Below are 15,194 nucleotides of genomic sequence, written 5' to 3'. Positions count from 1 at the left end.
TCACATTACCCAAGACATTTATAGCAATTACTACATGTATCATTTTCCAATTCCAACCATATAACAATTTAACGAAGAAGAAACTTCGCCATGAATACTATGAGTAGAAGCTAAGGACATACTTGTCCATATGCTACAGCGGAGCGTGTCTCTCTCCCATAAAGTGAATGCTAGGATCCATTTTATTCAAACAAAACAAAAAAACAAAAACAAACCGACGCTCCAAGAAAAGCACATAAGATGTGATGGAATAAAAATATAGTTTCAGGGGAGGAACCTGATAATGTTGTCGATGAAGAAGGGGATGCCTTGGGCATCCCCAAGCTTAGACGCTTGAGTCTTCTTAGAATATGCAGGGGTGAACCACCGGGGTATCCCCAAGCTTAGAGCTTTCACTCTCCTTGATCATGTTGCATCATACTCCTCTCTTGATCCTTGAAAACTTCCTCCACACCAAACTTAGAACAACTCATTAGAGGGTTAGCGACAATAAAAATTAACATGTTCAGAGGTGACACAATCATTCTTAACACTTCTGGACATTGCATAAAGCTACTGAACATTAATGGATCAAAGAAATTCATCAAACATAGCAAAAGAGGCAATGCGAAATAAAAGGCAGAATCTGTCAAAACAGAACAGTTCGTATTGACGAATTTTATCAAGGCACCAGACTTGCTCAAATGAAAATGCTCAAATTGAATGAAAGTTGCGTACATATCTGAGGATCACTCACGTAATTTGGCATAATTTTCTGAGTTACCTACAGAGAAAACATCCCAGATTCGTGACAGCAAAGAAATCTGTTTCTGCGCAGTAATCCAAATCTAGTATGAACCTTACTATCAACGACTTTACTTGGCACAACAAAACACTAAACTAAGATAAGGAGAGGTTGCTACAGTAGTAAAAAACTTCCAAGACTCAAATATAAAACAAAAATATTGTAGTAAAATAACACATGGGTTATCTCCCAAGAAGTTCTTTCTTTATAGCCATTAAGATGGGCTCAGCAGTTTTGATGATGCACTGGCAAGAAATAGTATTTGAAGCAAAAGAGAGCTTCAAGAGGCAAATTCAAAACACATTTAAGTCTAACATGCTTCCTATGAAGAGGAATCTTGTAAATAAACAAGTTCAAGAAGCATAATGCAGCAAGCGTAGAAAGATAAAACAAGTGTAGCTTCAAAAATTTCAGCACATAGAGAGGTGTTTTAGTAACATGAAAATTTCTACAACCATATTTTCCTCTCTCATAATAACTTTCAGTCGCATCATGAGCAAACTCAACAATATAACTATCACATAAAGCATTCTTATCATGAGTCTCATGCATAAAATTATTACTCTCCACATAAGCATAATCAATTTTATTAGTTGTAGTGGGAGCAAATTCAACAAAGTGGCTATCATCATATATAGGAGGCATATTGTAATCATAAAAGAAAATTTTCTCCTCAATGCTTGGGGGACTAAAAAGATCATGCTCATCAAAGCCAGCTTCCCCAAGCTTAGAATTTTCCATAGCATTAGCAACAATGGTGTTCAAAGCATTCATAATAATAACATTCCCATTAGCATGCATATAAAGTTCCATGGGTTTTTTAATTCTCTTTTCAAACACATCATGTCCTAATTCAAGATAAAGTTCATAAAGATCTCTCATATTTTTGTTGTTTTCCATTATGCTTAACTAGTGAAATAAAAACATGCATGATATTAAGTAAAGTAAAACAAGTAACTATTTTTTTTTGTGTTTTTGATATAGCAAACAAGATAGCAAATAAAGTAAAACTAGCAACTAATTTTGTGTGTTTTGATTTAGTGCAGCAAACAAAGTAGTAAATAAAACTAAGCAAGACAAAAACAAAGTAAAGAGATTGGGAAGTGGAGACTCCCCTTGCAGCGTGTCTTGATCTCCCCGGCAACGGCGCCAGAAATTTGCTTGATGCGTGTGGTTGACACGTCCGTTGGGAACCCCAAGAGGAAGGTGTGATGCACACAGCGGCAAGTTTCCCTCAGTAAGAAACCAAGGTTTAATCGAACCAGTAGGAGTCAAGAAGCACGTTGAAGGTTGATGGCGGCGGGATGTAGTGCGGCGCAACACCAGAGATTCCGGCGCCAACGTGGAACCTGCACAACACAACCAAAGTACTTTGCCCCAACGAAACAACGAGGTTGTCAATCTCACCGGCTTGCTGTAACAAAGGATTAACCGTATTGTGTGGAAGATGATTGTTTGCAGAAAACAGTAGAACAAGTATGGCAGTAGATTGTATTTCAGTATAGAGAATTGGACCGGGGTCCACAGTTCACTAGAGGTGTCTCTCCCATAAGATAAATAGCATGTTGGGTGAACAAATTACAGTTGGGCAATTGAGAAATAAAGAGGGCATGACCATGCACATACATATTATGATGAGTATAGTGAGATTTAATTGGGCATTACGACAAAGTACATAGACCGCTATCCAGCATGCATCTATGCCTAAAAAGTCCACCTTCAGGTTATCATCCGAACCCCCTCCAGTATTAAGTTGCTAACAACAGACAATTGCATTAAGTATTGCGCGTAATGTAATCAGTGACTACATCCTTGAACATAGCACCAATGTTTTATCCCTAGTGGCAACATCACATCCATAATCTTAGAGGTTTCTGTCACTCCCCCAGATTCACAGAGACATGAACCCACTATCGAGCATAAATACTCCCTCTTGGAGTTACAAGCATCTACTTGGCTAGAGCATCTACTAGTAACGGAGAGCATGCAAGATCATAAACAACACATAGACATAACTTTGATAATCAACATAACAAGTATTCTCTATTCATTGGATCCCAACAAACGCAACATATAGAATTACAGATAGATGATCTTGATCATGTTAGGCAGCTCACAAGATCCGACAATTAAACACAATGGGGAGAAGACAACCATCTAGCTACTGCTATGGACCCATAGTCCAGGGGTAGACTACTCACACATCACTCCGGAGGCGACCATGGCGGCGTAGAGTCCTCCGGGAGATGAATCACCTCTCCGGCAGGGTGCCGAAGGCGATCTCCTGAATCCCCCGAGATGGGATTGGCGGCGGCGGCGTCTCAGTAAGGTTTTCCGTATCGTGGCTCTCGGTACTGGGGGTTTCGCGGCGGAGGCTTTAAGTAGGCGGAAGGGCAGGTCAGGAGGCGGCACGAGGGGCCCACACCACAGGGCCGCGCGGCCAAGGGGGGGGGGGGCGCGCCGCCCTAGGGTGTGGCCACCTCGTGGCCCCACTTCGTCTCCTCTTCGGTCTTCTGGAAGCTTCGTGGCGAAATAGGACCCTGGGCGTTGATTTCGTCGAATTCCGAGAATATTTCGTTACTAGGATTTCTGAAACCAAAAACAGCAGAAAACAGCAACTGGCACTTCGGCATCTTGTTAATAGGTTAGTTCCAGAAAATGCACGAATATGACATAAAGTGTGCATAAAACATGTAGATAACATCAATAATGTGGCATGGAACATAAGAAATTATCGATACGTCGGAGACGTATCAGGCACCGCTGCACCGAGCCGTTGAATACGGCGAGAATGGGGCGTTGTTGTTGACGGTCATGTCGTTGTCCCCGAACTCGGGAGAGTAGTGGGCGCGGCCGTCCATATGCGACATCCGCATCTGCGAGATCGACGGCGCATCCGTGGTGTACCCCACGTAGTAACCCGGCGACGACGGGGAGCTCGAGATGTTGTTCAGGCCGCCGCCCAAGCTCAGGCACGCTTCCGCAGAGGCCACCGCTTTCGCTGCGTCAAGGGCGGGGATGCGGTGCCTCCTGCGGTCGGCCGTGACGAAGGCGCGGCATTCCATCTTCGTCTCCCAGTCCTCCTGCGACATGGTCGCCGGCTTCTCCTTCGGCGCGACGGTACGCGTCTTCGGCGGCGCCTTCGTCGGCGCCTTCGCTGACTTCGCCAGAGCCCTGATGACCCACAAGTATAGGGGGTGTATCGTAGTACTTTCGATAAATAAGAGTGTCGAACCCAACGAGGAGCAGAAGGTGTTGACAAGCAGTTTCGATGAAGAATTCGCTGTAAATGCTCACAGACAAGTATTCAGGGGGTTTTGATATAGCAGATGAATAAAGTACAAGTAAGTAAAGTGCGAGAGATATAATTGCAGCAAGAGGCCCAATCCTTTTTAGCGCAAAGGACAAGCCGGTTTGTTTACTTATAATGACCAAACGTTCTTGAGGACACACGGGAATTTAGTCTAGTGCTTTCGCTTCATATAGATGATTAATCTTCATTGTTTTGATAAGTGTTGTGTGGGTGAACCTATGCTAATGCACCTCCCTTCCTAGGACTAATGCATACTTGTGATTATACCCCTTGCAAGCATCCGCAACTACAAGAAAGTAACCACAGCCTTAAACTCTGAGATCCTGCTATCCCTCCTGCATCGATATACCAACGGGGGCTTAGGTTTCTGTCACTCCGGCAACCCCGCAATTGGCAAACGAATACAATATGCATTCCCATAGGCCCATAAATGGTGAAGTATCATCTAGTCGACGTTCACATGACACCACTAGAAGAATAACACCACAACTTAAATATCACAACATTGAATACTAACCAACATAATTCATTACTAACATTTAGACTTCACCCATGCATGTCCTCAAGAACTAAACGAACTACTCACGAGACATCATATGGAACATGATCAGAGGTGATATGATGATGAATAACAATCTGAACATAAACCTTGATTCAATAGTTTCACTCAATAGCATCAATAACGAGTAGAAATCAACACCAGGAGAGTTTCCCCTATCAAACAGTCAAGATCAAACCCAAATTATTACAGCGGTGACGAGGTGCAGCGGTGGAGATGGTGGTGGTGATGATGATGATGATGGTGATGATGGAGATGATGTCCAGCTCGATGACGGTGACGATGGAGTCGATTTCCCCCTCCGGGAGGGAATTTCCCCGGCGGATTTCAGCCTGCCGGAGAGCTCTTTTCTCTCTGGTGTTCTCCGCCCCGCAGAGGCGGCTGTGACTCTTCGCGACTATCCTCTGGAGCTTAGGTTTTCGGGACGAAGATGTACGCGAAGGAGAGGAGGCCAGAGGGGGCTGTGGGCCCTCTCCTCACAAGGCGGCGCGGACAAGGCCTGGCCCGTGCCGGCCTATGAGGTGGGCCCACGGCGGCCCTCCTCGGCTCCCCCTTCTGGCTCCCTTCGTCATGTGGAAAAATAGGATTTTTCATATAATTTCCGTCAATTGTTGATCTTCCGAAATATTTGATACGTCCCAAACGTATCTATAATTTCTTATGTTCCATGCTACTTTTATGATGATACTCACATGTTTTATACATATTATATGTCATTATTATGCATTTTCCGGCACTAACCTATTGACGAGATGCCGAAGAGCCAGTTGCTGTTTCTGCTGTTTTTGGTTTCAGAAATACTAGTAAGGAAATATTCTCGGAATTGGACGAAATCAACACCCAGGGTCCTATTTTTGCACGAAGCTTCCAGAAGTCCGAGGGAGAGACGAAGTGGGGCCACGAGGTGGCCACACAACAGGGCGGCGCGGCCCAAGCCCTGGCCGCGCCGGCCTACTGTGTGGGCCCCTCGTGACGCCCCTTGACCTGCCCTTCCGCCTACTTAAAGCCTTCGTCGCGAAACCCCCAGTACCGAGAGCCACGATACGGAAAACCTTCTAGAGACACCGCCGCCGCCAATCCCATCTCGGGGGATTCAGGAGATCGCCTCCGGCACCCTGCCGGAAAGGGGAATCATCTCCCGGAGGTCTCTTCATCGCCATGATCGCCTCCGGATCGATGTGTGAGTAGTTCACCCCTGGACTATGGGTCCATAGCAGTAGCTAGATGGTTGTCTTCTCCTCATTGTGCTATCATGTTAGATCTTGTGAGCTGCCTATCATGATCAAGATCATCTATATGTAATCCTACATGTTGTGTTTGTTGGGATCCGATGAATATTGAATACTATGTCAAGTTGACTATCAATCTATCATATATGTTATTTATGTTCTTGCATGCTCTCCGTTGCTAGTAGAGGCTCTGGCCAAGTTGATACTTGTGACTCCAAGAGGGAGTATTTATGCTCGATAGTGGGTTCATGCCTCCATTAAATCTGGGACAAAGGATGTAAAGTTCTAAGGTTGTGGATGTGCTGTTGCCACTAGGGATAAAACATCAATGCTTTGTCTAAGGATATTTGTGTTGATTACATTACGCACCATACTTAATGCAATTATCTGTTGTTTACAACTTAATACTGGAGGGGGTTCGGATGATAACCTGAAAGTGGACTTTTTAGGTATAGATGCATGCTGGATAGCGGTCTATGTACTTTGTCGTAATGCCCTGATTAAATCTCATAGTACTCAGCATGATATATGTATGTGCATTGTTATGCCTTCTTTATTTGTCAATTGCCCAACTGTAATTTGTTCACCCAACATCTGTTTATCTTATGGGAGAGACACCGCTAGTGAACTGTGGACCCCGGTCCTATTCTTTACATCTGAAATACAATCTGCTGCAATTGTTCTTTACTGTTCTTCGCAAACAAACATCATCATCCACACTATACATCTAATCCTTTGTTTACAGCAAGTCGGTGAGATTGACAACCTCACGGTTACGTTGGGGCAAAGTTCTGTGATTGTGTTGTGCAGGTTCCACGTTGGCGCCGGAATCCCTGGTGTTGCGCCGCACTACACTCCTCCGCCATCAACCTTCAACGTGCTTCTTGGCTCCTCCTGGTTCGATAAACCTTGGTTTCTTTCCGAGGGAAAACTTGCTACTGTACGCATCACACCTGCCTCTTGGGGTTCCCAACGGACGTGTCGACTGCACGCATCAAGCAAAATTTCTGGCGCCGTTGCCGGGGAGATCAAGACACGCTGCAAGGGGAGTCTCCCACTTCCAATCTCTTTACTTTGTTTTTGTCTTGCTTTACTTTATTTACTGCTTTTGTTGGGGGGATAACCCCCGGTATGCCAAAGGCATGCCAAACCGGATGGTTTGGGCCATCAAGATACCGGTTTAATATTCTTACCGGAACACAAAGGTAGGAGTTTGGGCTAAGTGAAGCTAAGCCGGTATCCCCAAGGGGGTATGCCGGAACCCGGTAAAGAAGATACCGGAGAGAAGGGCCTGTCGGCAGGACTGGTCAAAGATTCCCTTCAGAGCAAGAGGACAAGGATGAGCTAAGCAAAGCGGCTTTAATCAGAGCCCTGGCGCCAAAGAGAGAGATGACGCTGAAAGAAGCCGGAGGACGTCAGCGTCCCTGATTAAAGAAGACCCCGGCGTCATCTATGATTAAAGTAGCTTTGTAAAGTAGTTTGTCCAGTCAAAGATGCCATTAGGGTTTCTTGTTCTGTAAGCCACCCTCTCCCCTATATAAGGAGAGGGGGTACTGCCTCTTACATGCGCCTGTCCACAGAGGAGATTAGACGATAGAACCTGTATCCAAGAACCTGTAATCGTGTTGAGATCAATGAAGCAAGCGATCTAGTAAAGAGTTCTTCCTCTTGTCTCTCTTCTTGCATACCGGCCTTTGGTTGTGTTCTCGAGGAAAGCATCCGGAAGTTCATCCCATCTAGTCGCAAACCCTCCCCCGAATCCTCTAGCGTCCATTCGGCCCCAATCTAAGCCATCCTATGGCATCTGTCTGTTCACCACGACGACAGTTGGCGCCCACCGTGGGGCATGAAGTGGCGCTTGCAGGAGTTCACATTCGGGCGGGCATCCTCGAGGTCGCCGGCGAACATACGGTGTCCGCGCTCGTGCAGCGCATCTACGACATGGACTTCATCAACGACAACGCGGGCTACTTCGCCAACGGTGGCATCTTCCCCAAGAACGGCCGTATCATCGAGTTCGGCAGCCACCGCGTCTACTTCGGCACAGTCCCTGTGCGCCAACGCCTCTCGCCGGTGCTGGTGGCACCGGACCCGCCAAGATGGCTCTGTGCTGGCCGTCCCGCCGGCAGCGTCGAGGTAATGATGACTGGCGTGGTTGGTGCAGGAAAAGAAGCTGTGGGTGAAGGTGCTGGTCGCGCGGCTTCGACCCGTGCGGCCAAGCCACCGCTGGAGCGCGACGCAGGCGCAGCGGGAGCATCATCCGCACCACCGGAAACACCGCTCCAAGCGGCGATGAACGTCCTCGCCACCCCTATCGCGCAGAACATTGACCCGGCAGCGGCTCAGGCGGAGCTGGAGGCGCAGCGCCAGAAGGTGCTCGAGAGCGGCGAGGACATCGTCCGGGCGCAGCGCGAGCTGAACCTAACCCTACGTGAGTATAACGCTGCCCATGGCTTTGCTTCTGTTAGCGCGCACGCTGCTAGGATGCCGGAAAACCGGCTAAAAGCTCGCAACCTGGATCAGGATTTGCGCAAAGAAGTTCTTGCCGGCAAAAGTACTTCTGCATCTGTTAGCATCGTGGAGAAACGTAAGTACAGTAGCCCGGATAAAACTATAAAAGCTACTAAAGCTGCAGTGGAGCTATGCGAATCGCTTTCCGGAGATGCTTTGGCAAAACAGCAAGAGCGTGTTAGAGAGCTGCTGGAAACTATTGAGCAGCAGAATGCTGAGCAACTGGCTAAGCTGAACAAGGCTGCGGCCTCAAAATCCGCGCGTTCAACAAAGAATGCCGGAAGCAAGTCCCATGGGCAGGCATCATCCCCCCATCCGGACAAAAGAAGAGAAAAAGAGATGAACGCACAGCAGATGACTGTGTATGATCCGGTTCTTGCCGGAAAGCAACAAGCCGGGCAACACGATGCCGGTAGAAAAAGCCAAGGGGCAGGTCGAGGCTACGCCAGAGGAGGCTATGCCGGAAACAATCATGCCGGTAGATATGAAACCGGGCAAAATTATCGAGCTGCAAGGGCAGCGTATGAGGAGATGCCACCACCAAGGTACCGGCAGGCAAGAGCCGCGGAACCGGAAAGATACGGAGAGGGAGATTCCGAAGTAGAATGAACAAGAGTCTACCGGAACCCCTTGGGGGATCGCCTGGGGGAAAGATGTTTGCCAGACCAGGATGCGAGGCACAGGCTGGATAGAGTGCATCTTTCCGAAATGATCGAGTCTGAGGGTCCTCCTGGCCCAAAGTGTTTTGGCCCACGGATCATGGGAGAAGAGCCACCGATACGCAATTTCCAGCTGCCCCGAGACACAAAAACGTATGATGGCACGACCAAGCCGGAAGATTGGCTGGCGGACTATGTCACAACTGTTTATGTAGCTGGTGGCGGAGTAAACCGGCGTTGGGCGGTGAGAATCATACCGTCCTACCTGGTAGGCCCTGCGCGGATTTGGCTTAACAACTTGCCGGCAGGAAGCATTAACGGATGGCTGGACTTTGAGGAAGCCTTCGTGAACAACTTCAGTAGCACTTACAAGAGGCCAAACCGGCCCCAACAGCTCGCTTTATGCCAGCAACGTGCCGGTGAGACAGACAGGGATTATCTTACCCGGTGGAACTCAACAAGAAACACGTGCGAAGGAGTGATTGAAGCACAAGCAATTGCTTGGTTCAGTCAAGGATGCCGGAGAGGATCACCGCTGTGGCAAAAGCTGCAGAGAAGCATGCCAGCGACTTTGGCAGAGATGATACGCGTGGCGGATAGCTATGCATTGGGAGATCCATTGCAGCCAGCAGTACAGGCTGAGCTGGAGCAGCGACAGGAACAATACCGGGACAACCGGAACAACAAGAGAAGGGAAGATTTCCCGGATCGAAGGTACGCTCCGCAGCATGTTGCTGCCGTGCAAGAAAATTATGACGCCGGCAGCAGCCAAAGGCAAAAAACCGGATCGCAGCCATGGGCGGGTCCAAAAAGCAGTGGGTCGAAAAGAAACCCTGGGGCCAGAAAAAGAATTGGCAGGAACCCGTAAAATACACCATGGAAGCCGCCATGGATCAACCTTGCCGGTGGCACACGCCAAACCCGGACCACCCGTCAAATCACTTGACGAAGGATTGTTCTTGGACCAAGTGCTTGATGCAAAAGGGAGCGGTAAAAGACGCGCAGGCACAAGGGTGCTCAACAGTGTTGCCACCATCACAAGATATGCTGCGTCAGTAACAACTACCACCACCGCCACCACTCACCGGAGCAAATGCTCTACCGGTGCAGCATCAGCCAAATAGGCAACAATACCAGCAAGTTAACCGGGTGGAGCAAAACGATGATCAACCACCTCCACCGGCACCTTTAGGCCAGAATGTTTACGAGGGCCCGCATCTGTGCTGTGTTGTCTTTGTCACTGAGCCAACAGACAGACAAAGTGTGCACCGCCGCTCCATGGAGGTAAACGCCGTGATGCCGGCAGTTCCCAAATACATGCTGTGGTCAGATCAGGAAATTACCTGGTCATTTAAGGATCACCCCAAAATCATGCCGAATCCGGGTGGATATGCTCTTGTTGTGGACCCAATCATGAAAGGGCCGCAAACTCGAGTGAAATTCAGCAAGGTGCTGATAGACAACGGTAGCAGCATAAACATCATGTACAAGCATACCATGCGTACGCTGGGCATAACAGAGAACATGCTTCAGCCAACGCGTACAACGTTCCACGGGATCGTTCCGGGCTTGTCCTGCGCTCCGGTAGGAAAAGTTCGGGTGGACGTAGCGTTTGGAGGACGTGACAATTGCCGGGTTGAAAATGTTGAGTTTGAAGTGGTGGACCTAGACAGTCCTTACCACGCGTTGTTGGGAAGACCAGCATTGGCAGCTTTCATGGCTACGACTCATACAGCTTACCTTAAAATGAAGATGCCGGCACCTCGTGGACCCTTGACTGTGGTGGGGAACTATAAGGTCTCACTGGAAACTGCATCTGCCGGATCAAACCTAGCGGAATCGCTGGTGATCGCGGAGGAAAAAAGAAGAATGCAAACCGCGGTTGCGCTGGCTCAATCCTCACAGTTGAGTTTAGCGGCAATGAGTGGAAGCTTGGGCTCACCGGCATTCAAGCCGACAAATGAAACAAAGGACATTGTGCTGGATCCGGCTTACCCAGAGCGCACCGTTCGCATCGGTGCCAGACTCGATCAAGCATAGGAAAACGCGCTCATCAGCTTCCTCCGTGAGAATCGGAATATCTTTGCCTGGTCAACTGATGACTTGGTGGGTGTTCCGAGGGAGCTGGCTGAGCACTCTTTAAACGTCCGGAAAGATGCCAAGCCGGTGCGACAGCCCTTGCGCCGGTTCGCTGAAGATAGAAGGAAAATCATAGGAGAGGAGGTGACAAAACTGCTCGTTGCCGGATTCATTGTGGAGGTCACGCACACAGAGTGGCTGGCCAATCCGGTAATGGTCGAAAAGAAAAAAGATGAGAACCTGGAGGCAAAAGCTCCGAAGGTGTGGCGAATGTGCATCGACTACACCAACCTAAACAAGGCTTGCCCAAGAGATCCTTTTCCTTTGCCACGGATCGATCAAGTGATTGATTCAACTGCTGGGTGTGAGTTGTTGTCCTTTCTAGATGCGTATTCTGGTTTCCACCAAATTCCCTTGAAAAAGGAAGATCAAATAAAAACTGCGTTCATTACCCCGCATGGGGCTTATTGCTATGTCACTATGCCTTTTGGTTTGCGCAACGCTGGTGCAACGTACCAGCGCTGTATGCAAAAATGCTTGTTTGATCAAATCGGAAAGAATGTGCAAGTCTATGTAGACGACATTGTGATAAAAACTAAGGTAAAGAACACCTTAATTGATGACATCCGGCAAACATTCGATAACCTAAGACGGTTCCGGATGAAGCTTAATCCGGCAAAATGCACCTTCGGTGTCCCTGCCGGCAAGTTGCTCGGTTTCCTTGTGTCAAGCCGGGGCATTGAAGTCAATCCGGTAAAAATCCGGGCAATAGAAAGAATGACTATCCCACGAGAACTAAAGGATGTGCAAAAATTTACCGGTACCTTGGCGTCGCTAAGCCGGTTCATAAGCAGGTTGGGAGAAAAAGCTCTACCACTCTATGCTCTCATGAAAAAATCTGACACGTTCGTCTGGACCCCTCAGGCAGACGCAGCGTTTAAAGAACTGAAAACAATGCTGGCCACAGCACCTATACTGGCTTCACCTCTAGAAAGAGAGCCTATGCTATTATACATAGCGGCAACAAACCGGGTTGTGAGCGTAGTGGTTGTGGTTGAAAGAGAAGAGGAAGGAAAAACCGTCCAGAGGCCGGTATACTACCTGAGCGAGGTGCTCTCCCTCTCAAAACAAAACTACCCTCACTTCCAAAAAATGACTTATGGCGTGTACATGGCCGCCACAAAGCTCAAGCATTACTTTGAAGAACATCCTATGAAAGTGGTGAGTGAAGCACCAATCTCCGATATCATGTGCAACAAAGACGCCAGCGGCCGGATTGCAAAATGGGCAATTCAGTTATCACCATATGTGCCGGTGTATGAAAGAAGGGATGCCATAAAATCACAAGCTTTAGCTGATTTCTTGGTTGATTGGGTGGAAATGCAATACAGACCGCCAGATCAGAGGATAGAATACTGGAAAATGCACTTTGATGGATCCAAACTCAAAGAGGGTCTAGGTGCTGGTGTGGTGCTTACCTCGCCAAAAGGAGATCACCTCCGGCATGTTTTGCAAGTGCATTTCAGGGCATCAAGCAATGTCGCTGAATACGAAGCTTTGATCCATGGATTAAAGGTTGCGAAAGAAATCGGTGCGCACCGGATCATTTGCTACGGAGATTCAGACCTTGTGGTACAGCAGTGTTCCGGGGATTGGGATGCAAAAGATGCCAACATGGCCTCGTACCGGTTTCACGTGCAAAAGATTGCCGGATTCTTCGAAGGGTGTGAGTTTCACCATGTGCCGCGCGCAGAAAATGAAGCCGCGGATGCTTTGTCCAAGCTGGGCTCATCCAGGCAAGAAATTCCTCCCGGAATAGCTTTAGCTCACTTAAGAGTACCATCGATCAAACCAAGCCCGGAATCGGAATCAATTTTTGTACCGGAATCGCATGTAGTACCCATGGATATCGATGAAGGAAACCCGGGGACTGCACCGGTAAACTCGGGGACTGCTCCGGCAAGCTCGGGGACTGCTGTACCCATACCGGAAGAAATGATGCTTGTAGATAGCATGGAGATAGATGCACCGGTGTTTTTGGTTCGAGAGACACCATCGTGGGTTAAACCTATTAAGGAATTCCTGATCAACGGCACCTTGCCGGATGACGAAAATGAATCAAGAAGAATCCAAAGAAGGTCCAAAGCATATACATTCATCAATGGTGAGGTGTACAAGAGAAGCGTTACCGGTGTCCTTCAAAGATGTGTGGAACCGGAAGAAGGGAAAGAAATGCTTGAGGAGATTCACCAAGGAGAATGTGGGCATCATGCCTCATCAAGGGCGCTGGTAGCAAAAGTATTCCGGCATGGGTTTTATTGGCCCACTGCTTTGGAAAACGCTGAGGATTTAGTAAGAAAATGCAATGGGTGCCAGAGGTACGCCAAGCAAAATCATACCCCAGCGTCAGGTTTAAAAACAATACCATTAATATGGCCGTTTTCCGTTTGGTGCCTAGATATGGTTGGCCCATTCAAAACTGCAAGAAGCAGCATGACTCACATCTTGGTTATGGTAGATAAATTCACCAAATGGCTAGAAGTGAAACCTATCGCAAAATGTGATGGGCATACAGCGGTGAAGTTCTTAAAAGACGTCATTTTGCGGTATGGATACCCGCACAGCATCATCACGGATAATGGAACCAACTTTGCTCAAGGTGAGTTCAAAAGGTTCTGTGAGGACAAGAACATCCGGTTGGATTTGTGCTCAGTCGCACACCCACAAGGCAACGGCCAAGTGGAAAGAATGAATGCTTTGGTACTTTCCGGTATCAAACCGAGACTCATTGATGCGGTGGAAAAGTCACCGGGATGTTGGCTCGATGAGCTACCATCAGTACTGTGGAGTATAAGAACAACTCCAAACCGGTCTACCGGATACACTCCATTCTTCATGGTTTGTGGAGCAGAGGCGGTCATACCAACTGACATTATTCATGATTCACCAAGGGTACAGCTCTATACTGAGCAAGAGGTCAAAGAGGCCAGAGAAAATGATGTCGACTTGCTAGAAGAAGCAAGAGAGTTGGCGTTGGCAAGAACAACCATTTACCAGCAAAACCTCAGACGCTATCATAGCCGGAAGGTCAACCCAAGAGTTTTCCGGGAAGGAGATCTCGTGCTACGCCTAGTGTAGCGCACTGAAGGCCGGCATAAGCTTTTGCCACCATGGGAATGTCCCTTCATTGTAAGCAAAGTGCTTCACAATGATGCATATTACTTGATCGATGCACAGGAGTGGAAAAAAGGAAAGGCGGACAGGTCCGGAGAGGAGAGCAAGCGTCCATGGAACGTAGCTCTGTTGCGTCCTTTCTACTCTTGAAGTTGTGGTGTAAGAAGTTCCTTTTTGTACCTTAATTGCTATGAATAAAAGATGCCGGAACCTTGAATGAATCTCTGGGACTACCCCGATAAGGTTGCATGTAACTTGTTTATTTTTTTCAGTTTACCGGTTGCTTATTGAACATTTTTCTTTCCGGTTTAATAGTGTGCTAAACCCTACCGGAGTCTTCGACTCTGCTGCTGTCCGTAACCCGGCTTCATGGCAAGCAAGATAAACCGGTAGGGGATAAGCACATGAACTGCGGAGAGGGAGAGCAGGAAAGAACAATCCGGAAAATTTAACTAACCCCGGTTAAACCGGTTTTTTGCAAAATTTCGAAGTTATTTCTAAGTTCAAGAAAATGCTTGTTTGGTGAAAGAACCTTGTGCTCATACGCCAAAGAACGCCCAGAGAAGGCAGGCAGAGCCAAGGCAAAAGAACCAAGTGTGCATCGAATTGGATGCGGAAACAATTTAGAAATCTTTGCGGTGCAAGATAAAAGCAAAACCAGAAGCAAATATGCTAAGGCAAACTTAAGATAATTAACTACCGGTATAACTTACAGGCATAAAATGTTGTGCAGCAACCAAAAGTAGACTTTAAGTTTTACATCATAAACCCCGGCATACCGGGGTAGAATTTAATGGGACATTGTTTTGAGACACGCAGGACCAAATGGCATAGCACAGGTAAATCTTCAGGCAGTGGGGGCTTCGGGAGGGGCATCGCCAGCACC

This window comes from Lolium perenne, chromosome 1, assembly GCF_019359855.2.
Source record: "Lolium perenne isolate Kyuss_39 chromosome 1, Kyuss_2.0, whole genome shotgun sequence".
Lineage (NCBI taxonomy): Eukaryota > Viridiplantae > Streptophyta > Magnoliopsida > Poales > Poaceae > Lolium > Lolium perenne.
This window is presented reverse-complemented; position numbering follows the sequence as displayed.